The sequence below is a fragment of the Chiloscyllium plagiosum genome, unplaced genomic scaffold (assembly GCF_037043375.1).
Source record: "Chiloscyllium plagiosum isolate Xiang-an unplaced genomic scaffold, Cpla_swu_hap1 HiC_scaffold_42, whole genome shotgun sequence".
NCBI lineage: Eukaryota > Metazoa > Chordata > Chondrichthyes > Orectolobiformes > Hemiscylliidae > Chiloscyllium > Chiloscyllium plagiosum.
The window spans coordinates 95038134-95064290 of record NW_028270180.1 but is presented as its reverse complement, the minus strand read 5'-3'; the positions used below and the strand labels follow the sequence as shown (position 1 = coordinate 95064290).

Genomic DNA, 26157 nt, shown 5'->3' with positions numbered 1-26157 from the left:
CCTATCCATGTAACCTGAATCATTCCCCATAAACCTCCCTAACTCCACAACCTCCAAAAGGCCCCACCACCCTCCCTATCTCCATAATCTCATCCTGACCCAACGAACTTCCCATTCAGAGCAACCTCCTTCAATCCCCATGATCCTCCTGCTTCACAGCGCCAGAGACCCGGGTTCAATTCCCAACTCAGGCGACTGACTGTATGGAGTTTGCACATTCTCCCCGTGTCTGCGTGGGTTTCCTCCGGGTGCTCCGGTTTCCTCCCACAGTCCAAAGATGTGCAGGTCAGGTGAATTGGCCATGCTAAATTGCCCATAGTGTTAGGTGAAGGGGTAAATGTAGGGGAATGGGTGGGTTGCGCTTCGGCGTGTTGGTGTGGACTTGTTGGGCCGAAGGGCCTGTTTTCACACTGTAAGTAATCTAATCTAATCCTGATCTTTGCAACCTCCTTCAGGCCCAACAGCCCTGCAGATCTCTTTGGCCCCTTTCAGGCCCCACAGCACTCCCTATCTCCATAATGTTCTTCAATCACCACTGCATTCTCTACATGCATAACCTCATACAATCCCCACATCACTCCCTTTCTCCATAATGTCCTTCAGTCCCCACGACCCTCCTTATTTCCAAAACATCTATTTCCTGTTGAAACTGTAAGCTACCTTTTCCATATTGATAAACACGAACTCCCATAACCCTTTCTGCTGCCAGTCTGAAACCAAACAGTGTTAGCCTGATAGTAAGTCGGGAGCTGAAATATGTTTGAAAGGATATGTCAATGAACTGGACCCTTAGAAACACTTTTAAGAAAAAGAGAATGTGTTTTTGAGCCTGTTGGATTTTATTTTTATTGGTGTGAATATAAATAGCAGAATAGATACGGATGTAGGAGTGGTTGTACCGAGGATACGGTTTATTTGAATTTTCAGAAACCTTTACACAAGTTTCAATAAGAGATAAAGAGTAACTTGGTAGAGAATAGGACACCTTAACTATCAGGAGGTAGGTGAGATATTAGACAAAATCGTGTTGTCAGAATTTACTGTGGAGAAAGACATGGAAGCTCAGGAACTTGGGGAAATAAATAGCGATGTCTTGGAAAGAATCCTCAACAGAGAAGAATAAGTGCTGGAATCTTAAAACAAATAAAGGTAGATCAATCCTCAGTCGCTTATTAGGTCTATCCTTGAATATTCATGGGAAGCTAGGGAAGAGATTGCAGTGTCCCTAACAGAGATATTTATATTATCAACAGACACAATGAGTTACCGGAAGACTGGAGGGTGGCTAATGCTATTCCATCACTTAAGGTCTGCAGGGAAAAGCCAGGAAATCACAGCCCCGTGAGCCAGTGCTGGGAAGTTGTTGGAGGCGATTCTGAGAGAAAGGAGCTACGTACATTTGGAAAGGCAAGGGCTGATTAGAGATAGTCAGCATGGCTTTGTGAGTGGGAAACCGTGTTTCACAAACCGGATTGACTCTTCGAGGAGTTGACCAAGAGATAGATGAAGGCAGAGCAGTCAGCGTTGTCCACATGAACTTCAGCAAAGCATTTGACAAGGTTCCAAGGGATGTAGAACATCTAGTCAAGAGGAAGAAGGAAGCTAACTTAAGTTTGAGGAACCAAGGATCAGAAGCAGGGCTCTAGAGAGTTACATGGGGCAGCACGGTGGCTCAGTAGTTAGCACTGCTGCCTCACAGCACTAGGGACGCGATTTCAAATCCAGCCCCAGGCCACTGTCTGCGTGGAGTTTGCACATTCTCTCCATGTCTGTGTGGGTTTCCGACAGGTGCTCCGGTTTCCACCCACAGCCCAAAGATGTGCAGGTTATGTGAATCAGCCATGCCTTGTTCAAGAAAGGGAATAGAGATAATCCTGGGAATCACAGACCTGTCAGTCTTCTGTCTGTGATGTGCAGATTATTGGAGACTCTGAGATACAGGGTTTATGATTCCTTAGAAAACCATAGTTTGATTAGAGAAAGTCAACATGACTTTGTAAGGGACAGGTCATGCCTCACAAATCTTGTTGAATCCTTTGAGAATGTGACAAAACACATTTATGGCTCATTGAGAAAGTACAGAGCATGGGATACAGGGAAACTGCATGTCTGGATACAGAATTCCTGGCCCATAGAAGACAGGGTGATGACAGATTGAAATCATTCAGCCTGGAGCTCAGTGACCAGTGGTTTTCTGCAGGGAGATGTCAAAAAATCTCTGTTCTTTGTGATTCTATGAATGACTTGGATGTGTGAGTGGAAGAGCGGGTAAGTAAGTTTGCCAATGACACGAAGGTTGGTGGAGTGTGAATAGTTTGGATGTCTGCTGGAGGTTGCAATGGGACATTGACAGGATGTAGAGCTGGGCTGAGAAGTGGCAGATGAAGTCAAATCTGGAAAAGTGTGAAGTGATGCATTTTGGAAGGTGAGACTTGAATGCAGAATACAGGGGTAAAGGCAGAATACTGAATAGTGTGGAGGAACAGATGGATCTTGGATTTCATGAACAGAGATCCGTCAAATTTGCCACTAAGCTGGTAGTGTTGTTAAGAAAGAATATGTTGTATTGGCTTTCATTAGCTGGGGGATTGAGTTTTAAAGCCATGAGGTCATGCTGCAGTTCTATACAGCCCTGTTTAGATCCCGATTAGAATATTGTGTTCAGTTTTGATCCCTTCATTACAGGATGGATGTGGAAGCTTTAGAGAGGGTAAAGAGGAGATTTACCAGGATACGACCTGGGTCTGGAGGGCATGTCTTATGAAGAAAGGTTGAGAGAGCTGAGGCTTTTCTCATTGGAGTGAAGAAGAGTGTTGTGTGATTTGGTAGAAGTGAACAAGATGGTGTGAGGCAAAGATAGAGTGAACAGTGAGAGACCTCTTTATCCCATGGCATACATGGTACAAGGGGGGGCATAATTATAAGGTGATTGGAGGATGGGTAAGGGGAGATTTCAGATGTAGGTTCTTTACACAGAGAGTGGTGGGTGGGTGTAATGCGACATTTTAACAGACTCTTAGATAGGCATATGGATGATAGCAAAATGAAGGGTATGTAAGTTAGTTTGATCTTAGTTGGGTAAAAGATGGGCATGGCATCATGGCCGAAGGGTCTTGTGCTGTACTGTTCTGTGTTCTACGTTCTGTATGGTAAACTGGGTAATAAGTTCAGATCAGTGTAAAAAGGATATGGCATTCAGGAGGAGCTAGTCAACTGGATACAAAATTTGCTTGATGGTAGGAGACAGTGGGTGATGGGAGGCATGTTGCCTTTCTGACTGGAGACATGTGACCAGCGGTGAAGTGGGTCCCCTGTTGTTTGTCATTTGGATTAATGGTTTGGATGGGAATATTGGTTTTGTGGTAAATAAGTTTTTTGAGTGACACTGAAATTGTTGGTAAAGTGGACAGTGAAGAAAGTTATCTATGATACAACAGGACGAATAGTACACTGGGATAGTGAGCTGAAGAATAGCAGATGGAGTTTAATTAGATAAATGTGAGGTGTTCCATTTTGGTGAAACAAACCAGGGTGGGACTTGTACAGTTAATGTTCGGGCCCTGGGTAGTGTTGTCAGTCAGAGACCCAGGAATGCAGGTACACAGTTTGTTGTAAGTGGTGTCACAGGTTGACAGGTTGGTGAAGCAGGCGTTTGGGATGGTTACCTTCTTTGGGCAGAGCATTGAGAGTAAGAGTTGGGATGTCATGTTGTATCTGTACAAGACATTGGTGAGGCCACCATAAAAGCATTGTTGACCAGTAGAGGAAGTACTCATCTGGTTCACTTATGTCCTTTAGAGAAGAACATCTGACATTCTAACCTGGTCTGGCCTGCACGTGACACCAGACCCACAGCAATATGGCTGACTCTGTGCTATACTCTGGGTCATTAGCAGTGGGGCAAAGAATGTTGGTCCAATCAGTGACATCCTCATCCCATGAATGAATAAATAAAAATACACATGTCCCTCCCTACCTCTGCAAACCCCTCCAGCTGCAGAAATTCAGACTGGCTTTGTAACACCGTTCAGGCCCTGACCCCTCTCTGTAACACTCTTACCACCTCCAGCACCTTCACCTCCCCCGGTTCCTTTTGTGACATAAAACCTTGACAATTATTCCCTCTTCCATCTGACCTCCTCCTGCGAGCAGACCCTTTGCAAACTCTTTAAAACTTACTCCTAAAACATTCTCTCACTTCAGGATTTTAAGTACTTTTTGGTGATCCTCTCAGCCCAATAATCTAATATGATCATTTTTACTTGAGTGTAGGACCGATGGAGATTTCTTGCTGAGGATTTGTCAGTTTCAGTGGAATGTCCTTTTGTTGAGTGTTTCACACTGCTCCTTCAAATGTTTTCCACTGTTCATTGACAGGCACATATTTCAGTCTGTTTAGCCTGTTTACCTTGGTCAGTTCTCCTCTCAAACCCATGTTATTGGTTATTTTTGTTTCTAGTTGTAGCTTGTCCTTTCTGTGATTCACTTTAAAACTTTATATTTCTTTAAATTGCACTTTATCACAATTTCCCAGAGGATCTCTCCAGGTGACATTACTCATTCATGAAGTTTCATCACACAATGGTCGCTCTGAGATAGTTCTGTCCTTAGCCAGTTGCACAATGTGTTATTCAAAGAAATACTGAAAACTAATTCTCTGAACTCCTCTTCCAATATCACTCTTGCCAGTGTGACTGTCCCACATTTTGTGAATATTGATGTTCCCCAAAATTATCACAATGTGTTTGTTAAAAAAATTCCAATGAGTTCCTGTGTAATGCAGTTATGAGCAACGGAATGCTGTTTGGTGGCTAAAACTGTTCTGCTGCTTGTGTAGTAGCCGGAATTTACATTCAGACTGATTCTACTTCATGATCTGAGGTCAAATGCTTTCCGTGTGATGCCTTTCTTAGTGTTACCCATTTTGCCTGAGTTTCCGCAAGGTTGTGATCCATTGAGTATTTATGTCCACCTTTTGTTCACTCTGTAACCATATCTTTCTGGTGTCTAAACCTCTTCTATCTCAGTGTCACAAATCCATTTGCCTTATTGATAAGACTTCGTCCATTCAAAAAAGAACATAATTTCCTCTTTCCCACAATTTCCTGTCACAAACCTATTCACTGATGTACAGTTTTAGTGAATCGCTGTCCCTTCCTGTTCCTTTCTGTTTGCCTTCAGCCACATCCCCATGCTGTTCTGATGCTTCACCTTTTCTCTTTGGATTTGGAAAGCTGCTTTCACCTGGACCCTGTCCCAGCATCCTCTCTGTCAGTTTAAAGCCCTGTCCTTAAACCTACTGACATGATTGGTCAGGACACTGGTCCCAACACGGCTCCAGTGGGACCATCCTATTGGATATTTTTATAAATCAGGTCGGGGATGTGGGTGTCTCTGGCTGACCAGCCTTTATTGCCCAGCCCTAGCTGCCCATGAGCTGAGTAGCATGCCTGGCCATTTCAGAGGGCAATTGAGAGGCAAACACTTTGCTGTGGGTATGTCGTGCAGACCATGTGAGGATGATCAGATCTTGTTGTCGAAAGGACAAGTGGGCAGTACAATGGCTCAGTGATTAGCACTCCTGCCTCACAACACCAGGGTCCCAAGTTCGATTCCAGCCCCGGGCGACTGTGTGGAGTTTGCACGTTCTCCCCCTGTCTGCGTGAATTGCCTCCGGATGCTCTGGTTTCCTCCCACAGTCCCAAGATGCGCAGGTCAGGCGAATTGGCCATGCTAAATTGCCCATAATGTTAGGTGTATTAGGTCGAGGGAGATGGGTGTGAGTGGGTTACTCTTGGGCCGAAAGGCCTGTTTCCACACTGTATGGAATCTAATCTAAGGGATTGGGATTTTTGTACATCAGCAATGGTTTCGTATTTGTTTATGGATTGTTAATTGCTATTTTAAAAATTATTGATTTTAAATTCCACCTTATCTTATGATGGGATTCAAACCTGCCTCCCCTGAACGTTAGCTGAGGTTTTGGACAAATTCCCTAACAATAATGTTACTAGGCCATCACTTCACCTGCTCACTGGTTGCTCATCCCTGAGCACTGACACATGAAGCTAAACCATTCTTTCAACATGACTGTGTGATCCTGAAGTCTTCCAGCACTCCAGTGATATCACTTAGTCTCTCTCCATGTGGTATCCCTCACTATGTGCGTCCAATTGCTGCCTCTGTCACTGTCTGTCTCTTGCAGTTACTCCAGATCCTGAGCCAACAGAATTCTCCACTCCAAAGAGACGCAACCGCACAGGTCAGGGATGGAGACTGGGATTTTTCAGATCTCTGTGGGGCTCATTTCCATTCTCCTTGTGTAACCCTCACTGCATCAATCTAATTTCCCATTCCGTCTATTTCACTGTCTCCTGTAGGTACTCAGGAAGTTGCTGACTCAATAGACTTCCCAACTGCTGTGTGTCTCATCCATCACCCCATTGAAGATGGTTGGTCAGCCAGAGAGACAAAGGGCAGGGAGATCTGGAGCCTTCAATAAATCCTGCAGTGAGGTAAGATCACTCACAGTGCACAGAGCAGAAAGCAATGAGAGGGCTCAGAACATTGGCTAACAAGACATGATATAGATACAGTGCTGGATGGGGAACACAGTATAGACACACGCCATGCTCAATCACCACATCTACTTTAACTTATGTTGCACTGAGACAGCATCGGGAGTTCAGTGTTATCAATCCAGGCCTGCGCTGCCGTAGTGAGTATGAGTACAACAGTGGTTAAAGCAGGCCTCCGACGAGAAGTTGGGAATGCTGCCTGGGATATTTCTGTTTTCTCCCTCCAATACTGTACTAAGACCCTTACTCTGCAACACTGTATCTATGGCATGGCTTCTGCACCAGTGTCTTCAGTCATTTTTAACTCGTATAACAGTAATTGTCCCTGTAACCTGCTCCATTCCCGATAGTTCCTCCGCATATTTGAAACATACTGTATTCCAGACTACCATCCCTATCGCTGTGACTTGCTTCAGTGTCTACAACATGCTTTATTTCGGTACTGTAATCCTCTTTAACTGGATACAGAACGGAAACAGAACCTGTGGTCCAACTCCTCAACGCTGAAAATGTGTTGCTGGAAAAGCGCAGCAGGTCAGGCAGCATTCAGGGAACAGGAGAATCGAAATTCGGGCATAAGCCCTTCTTCAGGAATGAGGAAAGTTTGTCCAGCAGGCTAAGATAAAAGATAGGGAGGAGGGACTTGGGAGAGGGGCGTCGGAAATGTGATAGGTGGAAAGAGGTCAAGGTGAGGGTGATAGGTCAGACTGGGGTGGGGGTGGAGAGGTCAGGAAGAAGATTGCAGGTTAGGAAGGCGGTGCTGAATTCGAAGGATTTGACTGAGACAAGGTGGGGGGAGGGGAAATGAGGAAACTGGTGAAATCCCAGTTCATCCCTTGTGGTTGGAGGGTTCTTTGGCGGAAGATGAGGCGTTCTTCCTCCAACCGTCGTGTTGTTGTGGTCTGGCGATGGAGGAGTCCAAAGACCTGCATATCCTTGGTGGAGTGGGAGGGGGAGTTGAAGTGTTGAGCCACAGGGTGGTTGGGTTGGTTGGTCCGGGTGTCCCCGAGGTGTTCTCTGAAACGCTCCGCAAGTAGGCGGCCTGTCTCCCCAATATAGAGGAGGCCACATCGGGTGCAGAGGATGCAATAGATGATGTGTGTGGAGGTGCAGGTGAATCTGTGGCGGATATGGAAGTTTCCTTTGGGGCCTTGGAGGGAGGTGAGGGGGGAGGTGTGGGCGCAAGTCTTGCACCTCCTGCGGTTGGGAGTGGAGGTTGGGTTGGTGGGGGGTGTGGATCTGACAAGGGAGTCACGGACGGAGTGGTCTTTACGGAATGCTGATAGGGGAGGGGAGGGAAATATATCCTTGGTGGTGGGGTCCGTTTGGAGGTGGCGGAAATGACGGCGGATGATGCGCTGTACATGGAGGTTGGTGGGGTGGTAGGTGAGGACCAGTGGGATTCTGTCCTGGTGGTGGTTGGAGGGGCGGGGCTCAAGGGCGGAGGAGCGGGAAGTGGAAGAGATGCGGTGGAGGGCATCGTCGACCACGTCGGGGGCGGAAATTGCGGTCCTTGAAGAAGGAGGCCATCTGGTTTGTACGTTTTTGGAACTGGTCCTCCTGGGAGCAGATGCGGTGGAGACGAAGGAATTGGGAGAATGGGATGGCGTTTTTACAGGGGGCAGGGTGGGAGGAGGTGTAGTACAGGGGGCAGGGGGCTCCGCCCTTGTGCCCCGCCCCTCCAACCGCCACCAGGACAGAACCCCACTGGTCCTCACCTACCACCCCACCAATCTCCATGTACAGCGCATCATCCACCATCATTTCTGCCACCTCCAAATGGACCCCACCACCAAGGATATATTTCCCTCCCCTCCCCTATCAGCATTCGGTAAAGACCACTCCCTCCGTGACTCCCTCGTCAGATCCACACCCCCCCACCAACCCAACCTCCACTCCCGGCACCTTCCCCTGCAACTGCAGGAGGTGCAAGACTTGCGCCCACACCTCCCCCCCTCACCTCCCTCCAAGGCCCCAAAGGAAACTTCCATATCCGCCACAGGTTCACCTGCACCTCCATGCAGGATATTGTCCCTCACTGTGTGTGTGTGTGCGGCATTACTCTTTGGCCAAGGTTCCCTAAATGGAATGAGTCGCGTTTGCCTGTGTTTGGCCTATATCCCTTCAAATCTTCTCCTCTCCATGTACCTGCCCAAGTGTCTTTTCCATGTTGTAATTGTACTTGTTTTTATCATTTCCTCTGGCAGTCCATTCCGACTATGCACCATCCTCTGTGGATAATGTTGCCCCTCAGCTCCCTCTTTAAATCCTTGCTCTCTCACCTCACGTTTATGCCTCTAGCAATGGACTCACCTACCCTTGGCAATTCATCTTACTTAGACCCTACATGGTTTCATAACCCTTTATAAGGTCACCCCGTGGCCTCCTCTGCCCAGGAGAAATATTGACGACAGTGTTACCAATATCTCCAACTCATGTACTCAATGCTCTGACCAATGAAGACAAGTGTGCCAATTGCTGCTTTCAACACCCTGTCGCCCTGTGATGCCAGTCCAAGGAACAATGTAACTGCACCCCTTGGTCTCTCTCTTTTCTGCAACACTGTCCAGGGCCCAACCATTACCCATGTTAGTCCTCCCTGGTTTGTCTGAACTAAATCCAACACCTGAATTAAACTCCATCTTTCATTCCTTGGCCCAGTTGATTACCATTCCCTTCGATAACTATATTCCATGCCCACTTTTCCACTAATCTTGATATCTATAAACATATTAACAGGGATTACTATATTTTCACTCAAATTGTTTATGTAAGTGGTGCACAATCCTTACAGAACACTGCTGGTCAGAGGCCTCCAGTCTGAACAACAACCCTCTCCCACCACCCTCTGTCTCCCACTGTCATTCCATTTTGTATCCAGTTGGCTAGCTCTCCCTGATCCCTTGTGATCTACCCTTACTAACCAGTGTATCATGCTACATCCTGAACAAGGGTTTGCGGAAGCCAGAAACAACATCTGTTGCTCTGCCTTCATCTATCTTATTGGTCACATCTTGAGAAAACTCCAGTCAAGTTTGTGGGACATTTTTTCCCATGCACAAAGCCATGCTGGCTGTCCATAATCAGGCCTTATCTTTCCAAATGCATGTAAGTCCTACCTCTCAAAATAACCTCCAACAACTGACCCACCCTGATGTCTCGCTCATCAATCTGTAGTTCCCTGGCTTTCTCTTGCAGTCTTTGTTAATTGATGACACAACATTATAATCATAGTCAGAGAGTCATACCGCACTGTTCAGTTAACGCTAACCATACTCTAGAACGGATCTCTTCCCACCTGCCTGTTCCTGGATCATATCCTTTCAAACCTTTCCTATTCCTGTACTAATCCAAATGTCTTTTGAACATTGTAATTGTCCCCATGTTCACCTCTTCCTTGGGAAGTTCATTTCACACACATCCCACCCTCTGTGTAACAATGTGCCTCTCATGTCTTTTTTTTTATATGTCTCTCCTCTAACTTAAAAATGTAGTGCCTTGTCTTGAAACTCCCTTGTCCATGGGAAAGACAACTCTCATGAACTCTATCTATCCTCCTCATGATTTTATAAATTTCTATGAGGTCATCTGTCAACATTCAGGTTTCAGTGAAAAATACCAACCTATTCAGCCTTTCTTTATACTGAAGCCTTTTGTACCCAGCCACATCCCAGTAAATCTCCTCCCAACCCTTTCCAGCTTAATAATATCCTTCCTATAACTGGGCGACTAGAACTGGATACAGTATTCCAGAAGAGGACTCACCAATGGCCTGTATAACCTCAATATGACTTCCCAACTCCTATATCCAAAGGACTGAGCAATGAAAGCAAGTGAGGTAAGCACCTTTTATTAAACTATCCTGTCTCTCCATGTTGCAAACTTCAAAGAATTATGTAGCTGAACCCTGAGGTTCCTCTGTTCTACAACAATACCGAAGGTCTTGCCATTAATTGTATAAGTCCTGCCCGTGTTTGTTGTACCAAATGCATTACCTCGCATTTATTCAGATTGAACTCCATCTACAGTTTTTCAGCCATTCACACATTTCATCAGGATCCCTTTGTAATCTCAGAAAACCTTCTTCACTGTCCACAATGCCACCCTCGCGTCTAACAGCCTATCACACATAGCACTCTATGGTACAAATATCTCTGCTAGGGGCCCGACAATTTCTTCGCCAGCTTCCCACAATGTCTTGAGATACATTTGATCAGGTCCTGGGGATTTATCTACCTTTGTGTTTTAAAACCTCCAGCACCTCCTTTTCTATAATGTGGACTCATTTCAAGACGTTGAGTTATAGAGATGTACAGCACGGAAACAGGGCCTTCGGACCAACTCCTGCATGACGTAACTCGTCACATTTGCCACAATTTTGCCAATATCACTCTAAACCTTTGCTATTCATACACCCATCCACATGCCTATTAAATGTATTTCTATCAGACCCCACTATTTGGTCTGGCAGCTTATTCCATCCACTCTTTAGACCCTCCAACAATTGTGGAGCCAATTTACCAACTTATCTTGGATCCCATGGGATCTTCCCTTTTGGACCAGCCTTCCATGTGGGACCTTGTCAAAGACCTTAATGAACTCCATATAAACCAGATCATCTGCACTGCTCTCATCAATATCAGAGGACAGTCGTCTAGCAAATCCATACAGACAATCCCTAATGAAATTGTGTGGGTATCCGTTCTTGGCGAATACATTGTATAGGTGTTCTTCTTCCTCTTTTTGCAGTTCTGGTGTACTGCAGTGTGTTGTGGCCCTTTTGAACAGTGTCTTGATGCAACTTATTTTGTGTGAGTTGGGGTGGTTGCTTTCGTAGTTCAGGACTTGGCCTGTGTGTGTGCCTTTCCTGTATACCTTTGTGGTGAATTCTCCGTTCGGTGTTCTCTGTACCATCACGTCGAGGAATGGGAGTTGGTTATCATTTTCTTCCTCTCTAGTGAATCGGATTCCTGTGAGTGTGGCGTTGATGATCTAGTGTGTGATCTCTATTTCTGTGTTTTTAATGATTACAAAGGTGTCATCTACATATCTGACCCAGAGTTTGGGTTGAATTTGTGGTAAGACTGTTTGTTCTAATTTTTGCATTACCGCTTCTGCTATGGGTCCAGAGATGGGTGAGCCCGTGGGTGTGCCGTTGATTTGTTCATATATTTGGTTGTTGAATGTGAAGTGTGTTGTGAGGCACAGGTCCACTAGTTTGAGTATGCAGTCTTTGTTGATAGGTTCAATGTCCTGTTGTCTGTTCTGTATGTCCAGCAGGTTGGCTATTGTTTCTCTGGCTAGGGTTTTGTCGATAGAGATGAACAGTGCCGTTACATCGAATGAGACTATAGTTACTTCCTTGTCTATGTGTATATTTCTGATGATTTCCAAGAATTCCTGTGTTGACTGTGTCGAGTGTCTGGATCTGCAGATCAGGTGTTTCAGTTTCTGCTGTAGTTCTTTAGCCAGTTTGTGTGATGGTGTCCCTGGTCGTGATACTATGGGTCTGAGTGGGATGTCGGGTTTGTGCACTTTAGGTAGTCCATAGATTCTGAGGGTTTTGTTGCTTTCAGGTTTCATTCTCTGTAGGTCAAACCTGGTTTTTTTGTAGGTTTATCAGTGTGTTGCTATCCTATTGGTGAGCTGCGGGGTGGGGTCAAACTTCACGCAATTTCATCCACAGATGCCTCAGGGAAAAACAACGGAATGAAGACATACCACGACCCAAAGGACTAGCCACACTACCATACATCAAGAACATTTCCGAACTGACAGCCAGACTACTGCAACCACTAGGACTCATAACAGCACACAAACCAACAGCCACTCTCAGACAACAACTCACCAGAACGAAGGACCCGATACCCAGAATGAGTAAAACCAATGTAGTGTACAAAATCCCATGCAAGGACTGCACAAAACATTACATAGGACAAAGAGGAAGACAGCTCATGATCCGCATCCATGAACACCAACTAGCCACGAAACGACACGACACGATCCTTAGTAGCCACACACGCAAATGACAAGCAACATGAGTTCGACTGGGACAACACTACTATTATAGGGCAAGCCAAACAGAGAACAGCCAGGGAATTCCTGGAGGCATGGCACTAATCCACAGATTCAATCAATAAGCACATCGACCTGGACCCAATATACCGACCACTGCAGCGGACAGCTGGAACTAAGAACTGGAAGCGGCAGATGCAAATCACTATAGTTGCCAGAGGAAACATCACAGAAACACTTCACAGGAGGCTCCCTGAGGATGTCACCTAGACAGGGGACGAAACATCTGCAACCCAAATTCCCAACTCGGCGAACAGAACCACAACAACGAGCACCCGAGCTACAAATCTTCTCACAAACTTTGAAGCCCTTTAGACTCTACAAAGCTCCGTCATGGACAAGCCACCATCTCTCTATTTCCTTTGCCTTCTTCAGTGTCTGCAACTCTCGCTGTATCTTCCAGTAACGTTATTTAGTTACTGCACGTCTGCCTAGCTCCCCAGATAACCTGTTTCATCCCCTACAGCTCCCTCAGTCACTGTAACACCCTCTGCTCTGTCTAATCCTCCTCTTTCCCATTGTCTTCCAGCACAACGGTGATCCTGTAAGAGAGCAGTGCGGAATGGGATGTAATAAATCTCAGCTGAGGCTTGAAGCCTCCCATTACCTGGGAGTCACAAGGGGAGAGAACCTGAGCGAGTGCCCCACAAAGCGGGAGAATATACATCAAAAGCGAGGATTGAGGCCGACTGGGACCTGGATTTGTTTCAAAAGCAGAGCAGGAGGCTCGAAACCAGCACCGAGTCACAGAGGGAGTGACCGTGTGAGGGAGTAACTTGGAGCAGGAGCTTGAGGCTGACTCACACCTGGGAGAATATAAATCAGCACTGAGGATCGAGGCCTAGTTGTACCTGGGAGTCACAGAGACGGTGACCCTGTGAGGGAGCAGACTGGAGTGAGACTGGACGATTACACGTCCGAGAAGACATATCACTGTGTGTGCACGTGTCCCTCCCTTGTTCTGTGTTTGTGTGTGTGTATGCGTGTGTGTCCCCTTCCCTCGCTGTGTGTGTAACTCTCCTCACTCTGTGTGTGTCCCTCCCTCACTGTGTGTGTGTGTGTGTGTGTGTTTGTGCGTATGTCTGCGTGTCACCCTCCCTCACTTTGTGTGTGTGTGTGTCCCCTCTCATTTTCTGAGCACATGTCCCACCCTCGCTGTGTATGTGTGTGTGTGCGCGCGCGCCCCTCTAGCTGTGAGTGTGTGTGCCCCTCTTGCAGTGTGTGTGTGTCCTCCCCTCGCTCTGTATGTGTGTGTGTATGCGTATCAATCACTCACTGTGTGTCTGTGTGTCCCTCCCTCGCTGTGAGTGTGTGTGTCCCTCCCTCGCTGTGAGTGTGTGTGTCCCTCCCTCGCTGTGAGTGTGTGTGTCCCTCCCTCGCTGTGAGTGTGTGTGTCCCTCCCTCGCTGTGAGTGTGTGTGTGTCCCTCCCTCGCTGTGAGTGTGTGTGTGTCCCTCCCTCGCGGTGAGTGTGCGTGTCCCTCCCTCGCGGTGAGTGTGCGTGTCCCTCCCTCGCGGTGAGTGTGCGTGTCCCTCCCTCGCGGTGAGTGTGCGTGTCCCTCCCTCGCGGTGAGTGTGCGTGTCCCTCCCTCGCGGTGAGTGTGCGTGTCCCTCCCTCGCGGTGAGTGTGCGTGTCCCTCCCTCGCGGTGAGTGTGTGTGTCCCTCCCTCTCTGTGAGTGTGCGAGTCCCTCCCTCTCTGTGAGTGTGCGAGTCCCTCCCTCTCTGTGAGTGTGCGAGTCCCTCCCTCTCTGTGAGTGTGCGAGTCCCTCCCTCTCTGTGAGTGTGCGTGTCCCTCCCTCGCTGTGAGTGTGCGTGTCCCTCCCTCGCTGTGAGTGTGCGTGTCCCTCCCTCGCTGTGAGTGTGCGTGTCCCTCCCTCGCTGTGAGTGTGCGTGTCCCTCCCTCGCTGTGAGTGTGCGTGTCCCTCCCTCGCTGTGAGTGTGCGTGTCCCTCCCTCGCTGTGAGTGTGCGTGTCCCTCCCTCGCTGTGAGTGTGCGTGTCCCTCCCTCGCTGTGAGTGTGCGTGTCCCTCCCTCGCTGTGAGTGTGCGTGTCCCTCCCTCGCTGTGAGTGTGCGTGTCCCTCCCTCGCTGTGAGTGTGCGTGTCCCTCCCTCGCTGTGAGTGTGCGTGTCCCTCCCTCGCTGTGAGTGTGCGTGTCCCTCCCTCGCTGTGAGTGTGCGTGTCCCTCCCTCGCTGTGAGTGTGCGTGTCCCTCCCTCGCTGTGAGTGTGCGTGTCCCTCCCTCGCTGTGAGTGTGCGTGTCCCTCCCTCGCTGTGAGTGTGCGTGTCCCTCCCTCGCTGTGAGTGTGCGTGTCCCTCCCTCGCTGTGAGTGTGCGTGTCCCTCCCTCGCTGTGAGTGTGCGTGTGTCCCTCCCTCGCTGTGAGTGTGCGTGTGTCCCTCCCTCGCTGTGAGTGTGCGTGTCCCTCCCTCGCTGTGAGTGTGCGTGTGTCCCTCCCTCGCTGTGAGTGTGCGTGTGTCCCTCCCTCGCTGTGAGTGTGCGTGTGTCCCTCCCTCGCTGTGAGTGTGCGTGTGTCCCTCCCTCGCTGTGAGTGTGCGTGTGTCCCTCCCTCGCTGTGAGTGTGCGTGTGTCCCTCCCTCGCTGTGAGTGTGCGTGTGTCCCTCCCTCGCTGTGAGTGTGCGTGTGTCCCTCCCTCGCTGTGAGTGTGCGTGTGTCCCTCCCTCGCTGTGAGTGTGCGTGTGTCCCTCCCTCGCTGTGAGTGTGCGTGTGTCCCTCCCTCGCTGTGAGTGTGCGTGTGTCCCTCCCTCGCTGTGAGTGTGCGTGTGTCCCTCCCTCGCCTCGCTGTGTTTGTGTGTGTGTGAGTGTGTGTGTCCCTCTCACTGTGTGTGCGTGGCCCTCCCTCGCAGTGGGTGGGTGTGTGTGTGTGTGCGTGTCCCCCTCGCTGTTTGTGCGCGGCCCTCCCTCGCTGTGTGTGCGCGTGGCCCTCCCTCGCTGTGTGTGCGCCTGGCCCTCCCTCGCTGTGTGTGCATGTGTCTCCCCCTCGATGGGTGTGCGCATGTCCCTCTCTTGCGCTGTGTGTGTGTTTGTGTTTGTGTGTGTCCCTCCCTCACTGTGTGTGCATGTCCCTTCCTGGCTGTGTGTGCGTGTCCCTCCCTCGCTGTGTGTGCGTGTCCCTCCCTCACTGTGTGTGCATGTCCCTTCCTGGCTGTGTGTTCGTGTCCCTCCCTCGCTGTGTGTGTGTGTCCCCCTCTTGCTGTGAGTATGTGTGTCCCTGTTGCAGTGTATGTGTATCCCTCTTGCAGTGTATGTGAGTGTCCTTCCATCACTGTGTGTCTGCGTGTATCCCCTTAACTGTGTGTATGCGTGCGTGTCCCTCCCTCGCTTTGTGTTTGTGTGTCCCTCCCTTGCTCTTTGTGTATACCCCCCTCACTGTGTGTGCTCATCTTCCCTTGCTGTGTGAGTGCATGACCCTCTTACTGTGTGTGCGTGTGTCCCTCCCTCGCTGTGTCTGTGCATTTCCCCTCTCGCTGTGTGTGTTTGTGTATGTCGCTCCCTCCCTGTGTGTGTGCATGTCCTTCCCTCGCTGTGTATGAGCGTGTCCCTCCCTTACTGTGCGTGTGCATGTCCCTACCTCGCTGCGTGTCTCAGCAAGCCTCTCGCTCGCTGTGTGTGTCCCTCGCTCGCTGTGTTTGTGCGCGTGTCCCTTCCTCTTTGTGTGTGTGTGTGTACGTGTCACACCGTCACAATATGGGTTTGTGTGTCCCCCCTTCACTGCGTGTCCCTCACTCGCTGTTTGTGTGTGTGTCACTCCATCGCTTTGTGTGTATGTGTCTCTCTCTCGCTGTGTGTGTATGTCTCACCCTCGCTGTGTGTATGTGTGTGCGTGTCCCCCCTCGCTGTGTGTGTGTGTCCCCTCGCTGTGTGTGTGTGTGCGTGTCCCTCCGTCGCTGTGTGTGTGTGTGCGTGTCCCTCCCTCGCTGTGTGTGTGCGTGTCCCTCCCTCGCTGTGTGTGTGCGTGTCCCTCCCTCGCTGTGTGTGTGCGTGTCCCTCCCTCGCTGTGTGTGTGCGTGTCCCTCCCTCGCTGTGTGTGTGCGTGTCCCTCCCTCGCTGTGTGTGTGCGTGTCCCTCCCTCGCTGTGAGTGTGCGTGTCCCTCCCTCGCTGTGAGTGTGCGTGTCCCTCCCTCGCTGTGAGTGTGCGTGTCCCTCCCTCGCTGTGAGTGTGCGTGTCCCTCCCTCGCTGTGAGTGTGCGTGTCCCTCCCTCGCTGTGAGTGTGCGTGTCCCTCCCTCGCTGTGAGTGTGCGTGTCCCTCCCTCGCTGTGAGTGTGCGTGTCCCTCCCTCGCTGTGAGTGTGCGTGTCCCTCCCTCGCTGTGAGTGTGCGTGTCCCTCCCTCGCTGTGAGTGTGCGTGTCCCTCCCTCGCTGTGAGTGTGCGTGTCCCTCCCTCGCTGTGAGTGTGCGTGTCCCTCCCTCGCTGTGAGTGTGCGTGTCCCTCCCTCGCTGTGAGTGTGCGTGTCCCTCCCTCGCTGTGAGTGTGCGTGTCCCTCCCTCGCTGTGAGTGTGCGTGTCCCTCCCTCGCTGTGAGTGTGCGTGTCCCTCCCTCGCTGTGAGTGTGCGTGTCCCTCCCTCGCTGTGAGTGTGCGTGTCCCTCCCTCGCTGTGAGTGTGCGTGTCCCTCCCTCGCTGTGAGTGTGCGTGTCCCTCCCTCGCTGTGAGTGTGCGTGTCCCTCCCTCGCTGTGAGTGTGCGTGTCCCTCCCTCGCTGTGAGTGTGCGTGTCCCTCCCTCGCTGTGAGTGTGCGTGTCCCTCCCTCGCTGTGAGTGTGCGTGTGTCCCTCCCTCGCTGTGAGTGTGCGTGTCCCTCCCTCGCTGTGAGTGTGCGTGTGTCCCTCCCTCGCTGTGAGTGTGCGTGTGTCCCTCCCTCGCTGTGAGTGTGCGTGTGTCCCTCCCTCGCTGTGAGTGTGCGTGTGTCCCTCCCTCGCTGTGAGTGTGCGTGTGTCCCTCCCTCGCTGTGAGTGTGCGTGTGTCCCTCCCTCGCTGTGAGTGTGCGTGTGTCCCTCCCTCGCTGTGAGTGTGCGTGTGTCCCTCCCTCGCTGTGAGTGTGCGTGTGTCCCTCCCTCGCTGTGAGTGTGCGTGTGTCCCTCCCTCGCTGTGAGTGTGCGTGTGTCCCTCCCTCGCTGTGAGTGTGCGTGTGTCCCTCCCTCGCTGTGAGTGTGCGTGTGTCCCTCCCTCGCTGTGAGTGTGCGTGTGTCCCTCCCTCGCTGTGAGTGTGCGTGTGTCCCTCCCTCGCCTCGCTGTGTTTGTGTGTGTGTGAGTGTGTGTGTCCCTCTCACTGTGCGTGCGTGGCCCTCCCTCGCAGTGGGTGGGTGTGTGTGTGTGTGCGTGTCCCCCTCGCTGTTTGTGCGCGGCCCTCCCTCGCTGTGTGTGCGCGTGGCCCTCCCTCGCTGTGTGTGCGCCTGGCCCTCCCTCGCTGTGTGTGCATGTGTCTCCCCCTCGATGGGTGTGCGCATGTCCCTCTCTTGCGCTGTGTGTGTGTTTGTGTTTGTGTGTGTCCCTCCCTCACTGTGTGTGCATGTCCCTTCCTGGCTGTGTGTGCGTGTCCCTCCCTCGCTGTGTGTGCGTGTCCCTCCCTCACTGTGTGTGCATGTCCCTTCCTGGCTGTGTGTTCGTGTCCCTCCCTCGCTGTGTGTGTGTGTCCCCCTCTTGCTGTGAGTATGTGTGTCCCTGTTGCAGTGTATGTGTATCCCTCTTGCAGTGTATGTGAGTGTCCTTCCATCACTGTGTGTCTGCGTGTATCCCCTTAACTGTGTGTATGCGTGCGTGTCCCTCCCTCGCTTTGTGTTTGTGTGTCCCTCCCTTGCTCTTTGTGTATACCCCCCTCACTGTGTGTGCTCATCTTCCCTTGCTGTGTGAGTGCATGACCCTCTTACTGTGTGTGCGTGTGTCCCTCCCTCGCTGTGTCTGTGCATTTCCCCTCTCGCTGTGTGTGTTTGTGTATGTCGCTCCCTCCCTGTGTGTGTGCATGTCCTTCCCTCGCTGTGTATGAGCGTGTCCCTCCCTTACTGTGCGTGTGCATGTCCCTACCTCGCTGCGTGTCTCAGCAAGCCTCTCGCTCGCTGTGTGTGTCCCTCGCTCGCTGTGTTTGTGCGCGTGTCCCTTCCTCTTTGTGTGTGTGTACGTGTCACACCGTCACAATATGGGTTTGTGTGTCCCCCCTTCACTGCGTGTCCCTCACTCGCTGTTTGTGTGTGTGTCACTCCATCGCTTTGTGTGTATGTGTCTCTCTCTCGCTGTGTGTGTATGTCTCACCCTCGCTGTGTGTATGTGTGTGCGTGTCCCCCCTCGCTGTGTGTGTGTGTCCCCTCGCTGTGTGTGTGTGTGCGTGTCCCTCCGTCGCTGTGTGTGTGTGTGCGTGTCCCTCCCTCGCTGTGTGTGTGCGTGTCCCTCCCTCGCTGTGTGTGTGCGTGTCCCTCCCTCGCTGTGTGTGTGCGTGTCCCTCCCTCGCTGTGTGTGTGCGTGTCCCTCCCTCGCTGTGTGTGTGCGTGTCCCTCCCTCGCTGTGTGTGTGCGTGTCCCTCCCTCGCTGTGTGTGTGCGTGTCCCTCCCTCGCTGTGTGTGTGCGTGTCCCTCCCTCGCTGTGAGTGTGCGTGTCCCTCCCTCGCTGTGTGTGTGCGTGTCCCTCCCTCGCTGTGTGTGTGCGTGTCCCTCCCTCGCTGTGTGCGTGCGTGTCCCTCCCTCGCTGTGTGCGTGCGTGTCCCTCCCTCGCTGTGTGCGTGCGTGTCCCTCCCTCGCTGTGTGCGTGCGTGTCCCTCCCTCGCTGTGTGCGTGCGTGTCCCTCCCTCGCTGTGTGCGTGCGTGTCCCTCCCTCGCTGTGTGCGTGCGTGTCCCTCCCTCGCTGTGTGCGTGCGTGTCCCTCCCTCGCTGTGTGCGTGCGTGTCCCTCCCTCGCTGTGTGTGCGTGTCCCTCCCTCGCTGTGTGTGCGTGTCCCTCCCTCACTGTGTGTGCATGTCCCTTCCTGGCTGTGTGTTCGTGTCCCTCCCTCGCTGTGTGTGTGTGTCCCCCTCTTGCTGTGAGTATGTGTGTCCCTGTTGCAGTGTATGTGTATCCCTCTTGCAGTGTATGTGAGTGTCCTTCCATCACTGTGTGTCTGCGTGTATCCCCTTAACTGTGTGTATGCGTGCGTGTCCCTCCCTCGCTTTGTGTTTGTGTGTCCCTCCCTTGCTCTTTGTGTATACCCCCCTCACTGTGTGTGCTCATCTTCCCTTGCTGTGTGAGTGCATGACCCTCTTACTGTGTGTGCGTGTGTCCCTCCCTCGCTGTGTCTGTGCATTTCCCCTCTCGCTGTGTGTGTTTGTGTATGTCGCTCCCTCCCTGTGTGTGTGCATGTCCTTCCCTCGCTGTGTATGAGCGTGTCCCTCCCTTACTGTGCGTGTGCATGTCCCTACCTCGCTGCGTGTCTCAGCAAGCCTCTCGCTCGCTGTGTGTGTCCCTTGCTCGCTGTGTTTGTGCGCGTGTCCCTTCCTCTTTGTGTGTGTGTACGTGTCACACCGTCACAATATGGGTTTGTGTGTCCCCCCTTCACTGCGTGTCCCTCACTCGCTGTTTGTGTGTGTGTCACTCCATCGCTTTGTGTGTATGTGTCTCTCTCTCGCTGTGTGTGTATGTCTCACCCTCGCTGTGTGTATGTGTGTGCGTGTCCCCCCTCGCTGTGTGTGTGTGTCCCCTCGCTGTGTGTGTGTGTGCGTGTCCCTCCGTCGCTGTGTGTGTGTGTGCGTGTCCCTCCCTCGCTGTGTGTGTGCGTGTCCCTCCCTCGCTGTGTGTGTGCGTGTCCCTCCCTCGCTGTGTGTGTGCGTGTCCCTCCCTCGCTGTGTGTGTGCGTGTCCCTCCCTCGCTGTGTGTGTGCGTGTCCCTCCCTCGCTGTGTGTGTGCGTGTCCCTCCCTCGCTGTGTGTGTGCGTGTCCCTCCCTCGCTGTGTGTGTGCGTGTCCCTCCCTCGCTGTGTGTGTGCGTGTCCCTCCCTCGCTGTGTGTGTGCGTGTCCCTCCCTCGCTGTGTGCGTGCGTGTCCCTCCCTCGCTGTGTGCGTGCGTGTCCCTCCCTCGCTGTGTGCGTGCGTGTCCCTCCCTCGCTGTGTGCGTGCGTGTCCCTCCCTCGCTGTGTGCGTGCGTGTCCCTCCCTCGCTGTGTGCGTGCGTGTCCCTCCCTCGCTGTGTGCGTGCGTGTCCCTCCCTCGCTGTGTGCGTGCGTGTCCCTCCCTCGCTGTGTGCGTGCGTGGCCCTCCCTCGCTGTGTGCGTGCGTGGCCCTCCCTCGCTGTGTGCGTGCGTGGCCCTCCTTGCTGTGTGTGCGTGTTCCTCCCTCGCTGTGTGTGTGCGTGTTCCTCCCTCGCTGTGTGTCAGTTCCCGTGTGTGTGTATGTGTGCGTGTCCCTCTTGCTGTGCGTGAGAGTGCATGTCCCCCCTTGCTGTGTGTGCGAGTCCCTCCCACGCTGTGTGTGCATGTCCTTCTCTCCCTTGCTCTGTGTGTGTGTGCGAGTGTCCCCCTCTTGCTGTGAGTATGTGTCCCTCTTGATGTGTATATGAGTGTCACTCCCTCACTGTGTGTCTGTGTGTCCCTCCCTCGCTGTGTGTCTGCGTGTATCCCCTTAACTGTGTGTATGTCCCTCTTGCTCTGCGTGTGTGTGCGTGGCCCTCCCTCGCTGTGTGTGCATGTGTCGCCCCCTCGCTATGTGTATGTGTGTGTCTCTCCCTCGCTCTGTGTGTGTGTGCGTGTTCCTCCCTTGCCATGTATTTGTGTGTCCCTCTCTCGCTGCGTGCCTGTGTTTGTGTGCTCGCGCGTTCGCGTGTCCCTCCCTCGCTGTGTGTGCATGTCCCCCTCTTGCTGTGAGTATGTGTGTCCCTCTTGCAGTGTATGTGAGTGTCCCTTCGTCACTGTGGGTCTGTGTGTCCCCCTCACGTTGTGTGTGTGTATGTGTCCCTGCCTCGCTGTGTGTCTGTGTCTATCCCCTTAACTGTGTGTATGTGTGCATGTCCCTCCCTTGCTTTGTGTGTGCGTGTGACCCTCTTGCTGTGTGTGCGCGTCACTCCCTCGCTCTGTGTGTGTGTCCCTCCCTTGCTCTTTGTGTATATCCCCCTCACTGTGTGTGTGCATCTCCCCTCGCTGTGTGTGTCCCTCTCTCGCCGTGTGTGTGCGTGCCCCCTCTCAATTTCGGTGCACATGCCCTCCCCCTTGCCGTGTGTGTGCTTGTCCCTCCTTCCCTGTGTGTGTGTATGACCCTCCCTCGCTGGTGTGTGCATGTCTTTCCCTTGCTTTGTGTGTGTATCCCTCCCTCGGGGTGTGTGTGTGTGTGTGTGTGTGTGACCCTTGCTGTGTGTGTGTGTGTGACCCTTGCTGTGTGTGTGTGTCCCTCCCTTGCTGTGTGCGTGTGTGTGTCCCTCCCTTGCTGTGTGCGTGTGTGTGTGTCCTCCCTTGCTGTGTGCGTGTGTCCCTCTCTCGCTGTGTGTGCGTGTTCCTCACTCACTGTGTGTGCGTGTCCATCCCTCGCTGTGTGTGTACGTGTGTGCATGTCCTTCCCTCCCTCGCTGTGTCTCTGTGTGTGTGTGTGTCTCCCTCACTGTGTGTGTACGTTTCACTCCCTCGCTGTTTGTGTGTCTCTCGTTCACTGTGTGTGTGTCCCATCCTCGCTGTCTGTGTGTGTCCCATCCTCGCTGTCTGTGTGTGTCCCATCCTCGCTGTCTGTGTGTGTCCCATCCTCGCTGTCTGTGTGTGTCCCATCCTCGCTGTCTGTGTGTGTCCCATCCTCGCTGTCTGTGTGTGTCCCATCCTCGCTGTGCGTGTGTGTCCCATCCTCGCTGTGCGTGTGTGTCCCATCCTCGCTGTGCGTGTGTGTCCCATCCTCGCTGTGCGTGTGTGTCCCATCCTCGCTGTGCGTGTGTGTCCCTCCCTCGCTGTGCGTGTGTGTCCCTCCCTCGCTGTGCGTGTGTGTATGTGTCACACCCTCACAGTATGTGTTTGTGCGTGTCCCTCCCTCGCGTTGTGTGTATGTGTCTCTCTCTCGCTCTGTGTATGCGTCTCTCTCTCGCTCTGTGTATGCCTCTCCCTCCCTCTCTGTGTGTATGTGCGCGTGTCCTTCCCTTGCTGTGTATGTGTGTGTCCCTCCCTCGCTCTGTGTGTGTGTGTGTGTGCATGTCCCTCCCTCGCTGTGTATGTACATGTCCATCCCTCGCTGTGTGTGCATGTCCCTCTCTCACTGTGTGTGCACGTGTCATTCCCTTGCTGTGTATGTGTGTCCCTCCCTTGCTCTGTGTATATCCCCCTCACTGTATGTGCGCATCTCCGCTCGGTATGTGAGTGCATGCCCCGCCTTGCTGTGTGAGCGTGTGTCCCTCCCTCGCTGTGCCTGTGCATGTCCTCTCTCGCTTTGTGTGCGTGTGTCCCTCTCAATTTCTGTGCACATGCCCTCCCCCTCGCCGTGTGTCTGTTTGTCCCTTCTTCCCTGTGTGTGTGCGTATCCCTCCCTCGCTGTGTGTGTGCGTATCCCTCCCTCGCTGTGTGTGTGCGTATCCCTCCCTCGCTGTGTGTGTGCGTATCCCTCCCTCGCTGTGTGTGTGCGTGTCCCTCCCTCGCTGTGTGTGTGAATGTCCCTCCCTCGCTGTGTGTGTGCGCATCCCTCCCTCGCTGCGTGTGTCAGCAAGTCCCTCGCTCGCTGTGTGTGTGTGTGTGTCCCTCCCTCGCTGTGTGTGTGTACGTGTCACATCCTCACTGTATGTGTTTGTGTGTCTCCCCTTCACTTCGTGTCCCTCACTCGCTGTTTGAGTGTGTGTCACTCCATCACATTGTGTGTATGTTTCTCTCTCTCGCTGTGTGTGTGCGTATCCCTCCCTCCCTCTGTGTGTGTGTGTAAGTGTGTCTCCCTCCCACGCTGTGAGTGTGCGGGCCCCCTCGCTGTGTGTGTGTGTGCGTGTCCCCCTCACTATATCTGTTTGTGTGGTCACACCCTCGCTGTGTGTGTGTGTGTGTGTGTGTGTGTGTGTGTGTGTGTGTGTGTGTGTGTGTGTGTGTGTGTGTGTGTGTGTGTGTGTGTGTGTGTGTGTGTGTGTGTGTGTGTGTGTGTGTGTGTGTGTGTGTGTGTGTGTGTGTGTGTGTGTGTGTGTGTGTGTGTGTGTGTGTGTGTGTGTGTGTGTGTGTGTGTGTGTGTGTGTGTGTGTGTCCGTGTCCCTCCCTCGCTCTGGGTGTGTGTCCGTGTCCCTCCCTCGCTCTGGGTGTGTGTCCGTGTCCCTCCCTCGCTCTGGGTGTGTGTCCGTGTCCCTCCCTCGCTCTGGGTGTGTGTCCGTGTCCCTCCCTCGCTCTGGGTGTGTGTCCGTGTCCCTCCCTCGCTGTGTATGTGTGAGTTTCCCCTACTTGCTGTGCGCGTGGGTGCGTGGCCCTCCCTCGCTGCGTGTGCATGTGTCTCCCCCTCGCTGTGTGTGCGCGAATCCCTCTCTTGTTCTGTGTGTGTCTGTGTTTGTGTGTGTGTCCCTCCTTCACTTTGCGTGTGTGTGTCCCCGTCCCTCGCAGTGTGTGTGTCCCTGCTTCGCTGTGTGTCTGTGTGTAATCCCCTCACTGTGTGTGTTTGCGTGTCCCTTCATCGCTGTGTGTGTGTCCCCGTCCCTCGCTGTGTGTGTGCATGTCCTTCCCTTGCTGTGTGTGCGTGTCCCTCACTCTCTGTGTATGCGTGTCCATCCCTCGCTGTGTGTGTTTGTGTATGACGCTCCCTCACTGTGTGTGTGCATGTCATTCCATTGCTGTGTGAGTGTGTCCCTCACTTGCTCTGTGTGTGTGCATGTCCTTCCCTCCCTCACTGTGTGTGTGTGTGTGTGTGTGTGAGACTCCCTCGCTGTGTATGTGCACATTTCACTCCCTCGCTGTTTGTGTGTCCTTCGCTTGCTGTGTGCGTGTCCCTCCCTCGCTTTGTGTGTGTGTGTCCCTCCTTTGCTCTTTGTGTATATGCCCCTCGCTGTGTTAGTGCATGACCCACTTGCTGTGTGTACGTGTGTCCCTCCCTTGCCGTGTCAGTGTGAGTCCCCTCACTGTGTGTGCGTGCCCCCTCTCACTTTCTATGCACATTTCCACCCCCTCGCCGTGTGTGTGCTTGCTCCTCCTTCCCTGTGTGTGTGTGTACGTGTGTGTGTGTGTGTCCCTCCCTCACTGTGTGTGTACGTTTCACTCCCTCGCTGTTTGTGTATCCCTCACTCACTGTGTGTGTGTGTGTCCCCCACCCTCGCTGTGTATGTGTGTGTGCGTGTCCCTCTCTCACTGTGTGTGCGTGTCCCTCACTGTGTGTGCGTGTCCCTCTCTCACTGTGTGTGCGTGTCCCTCACTCTATGTGTGCGTGTCCATCCCTCGCTGTGTGTGTTTGTGTATGACCCTCCCTCGCTGTGTGTGTGCGTGTCCTTCCCTCCCTCACTGTGTGTGTGTGTGTCACTCTCTCACTGTGTGTGTACGTTTCACTCCCTCGCTGTTTGTGTGTCCCTTGCTCGCTGTGTGTGTGGGTGTGTCCCACTCTCGCTGTGTGTCTGCGTGTATCCCCTTAACTGTGTGTATGTGTGCGTGTCCCTCCTTCGCTTTGCGTTTGTGTGTCCCCGTCCCTCCCAGTGTGTGTGTCCCTGCTTCGCTGTGTGTCTGTGTGTAATCCCCTCACTGTGTGTGTTTGCGTGTCCATCCCTCGCTGTGTGTGTGTGTGTGTGTGTCCCCGTCCCTCGCTGTGTGTGTGCATGTCCTTCCCTTGCTGTGTGTGTGTGTCCCTCACTTGCTCTGTGTGTGTGCATGTCCTTCCCTCCCTCACTCTGTGTGTGTGTGTGTGTGTGTGTGTGTGTGTGTGTGTGTGTGTGTCACTCTCTCACTGTGTATGTGTACATTTCACTCCCTCGCTGTTTGTGTGTCCCTTGCTCGCTGTGTGTGTGGGTGTGTCCCACTCTCGCTGTGTGTCTGCGTGTATCCCCTTAACTGTGTGTATGTGTGCGTGTCCCTCCCTCGCTTGTGTGTGTGTGTGTCCCTCTTGCTGTATGTGCGTGTCACTCCCTCGCTGTGTGTGTGTGTGTCCCTCCCTTGCTCTTTGTGTATATCCCCCTCGCTGTGTGAATGCATGTCCCCCCCTTGCTGTGTGTGCGTGTGTCCCTCCCTCGCCGTATCAGTGCGTGCCCCTCTCACTTTCTGTGCACATTTCCTCCCTCTCGCCGTGTGTGTGCTTGCCCCTCCATCCCTGTGTGTGTGTGTGTGTCCCTCCCTCGCTGCGTGTCCATGTTCCCTCCCTCGCTCCATGTTTCAGCGTGTCCCTCCCTCGCTGTGTGTGTGTGTGTCCCTCCCTCGCTGTGTGTGTGTGTGTCCCTCCCTCGCTGTGTGTGTGTGTGTCCCTCCCTCGCTGTGTGTGTGTGTGTCCCTCCCTCGCTGTGAGTGTGTGTGTCCCTCCATCGCTGTGTGTGCGTGTCCTTCCCTCGCTGTGTGTGTGTGCCCCTCCCTCACTGTGTGTGTGTGTCCCTCACACTCTGTGTATGTGCGCGTGCATGTCCTTCCCTCGCTGTGTCT

General features: G+C 52.7%; 1 long non-coding RNA gene across 1 annotated transcript in view; it reads left to right on the top strand.

Moving 5' to 3' along the window:
- Window positions 1-26157, top strand: part of LOC148138010 (uncharacterized) — a 99989-nt gene that overhangs the window by 31222 nt on the left and 42610 nt on the right. The window contains exon 2 of the long non-coding RNA XR_015754114.1: window positions 6381-6515. This is a non-coding gene — a long non-coding RNA (uncharacterized LOC148138010). The remainder of the gene's footprint in view (window positions 1-6380; window positions 6516-26157) is intronic.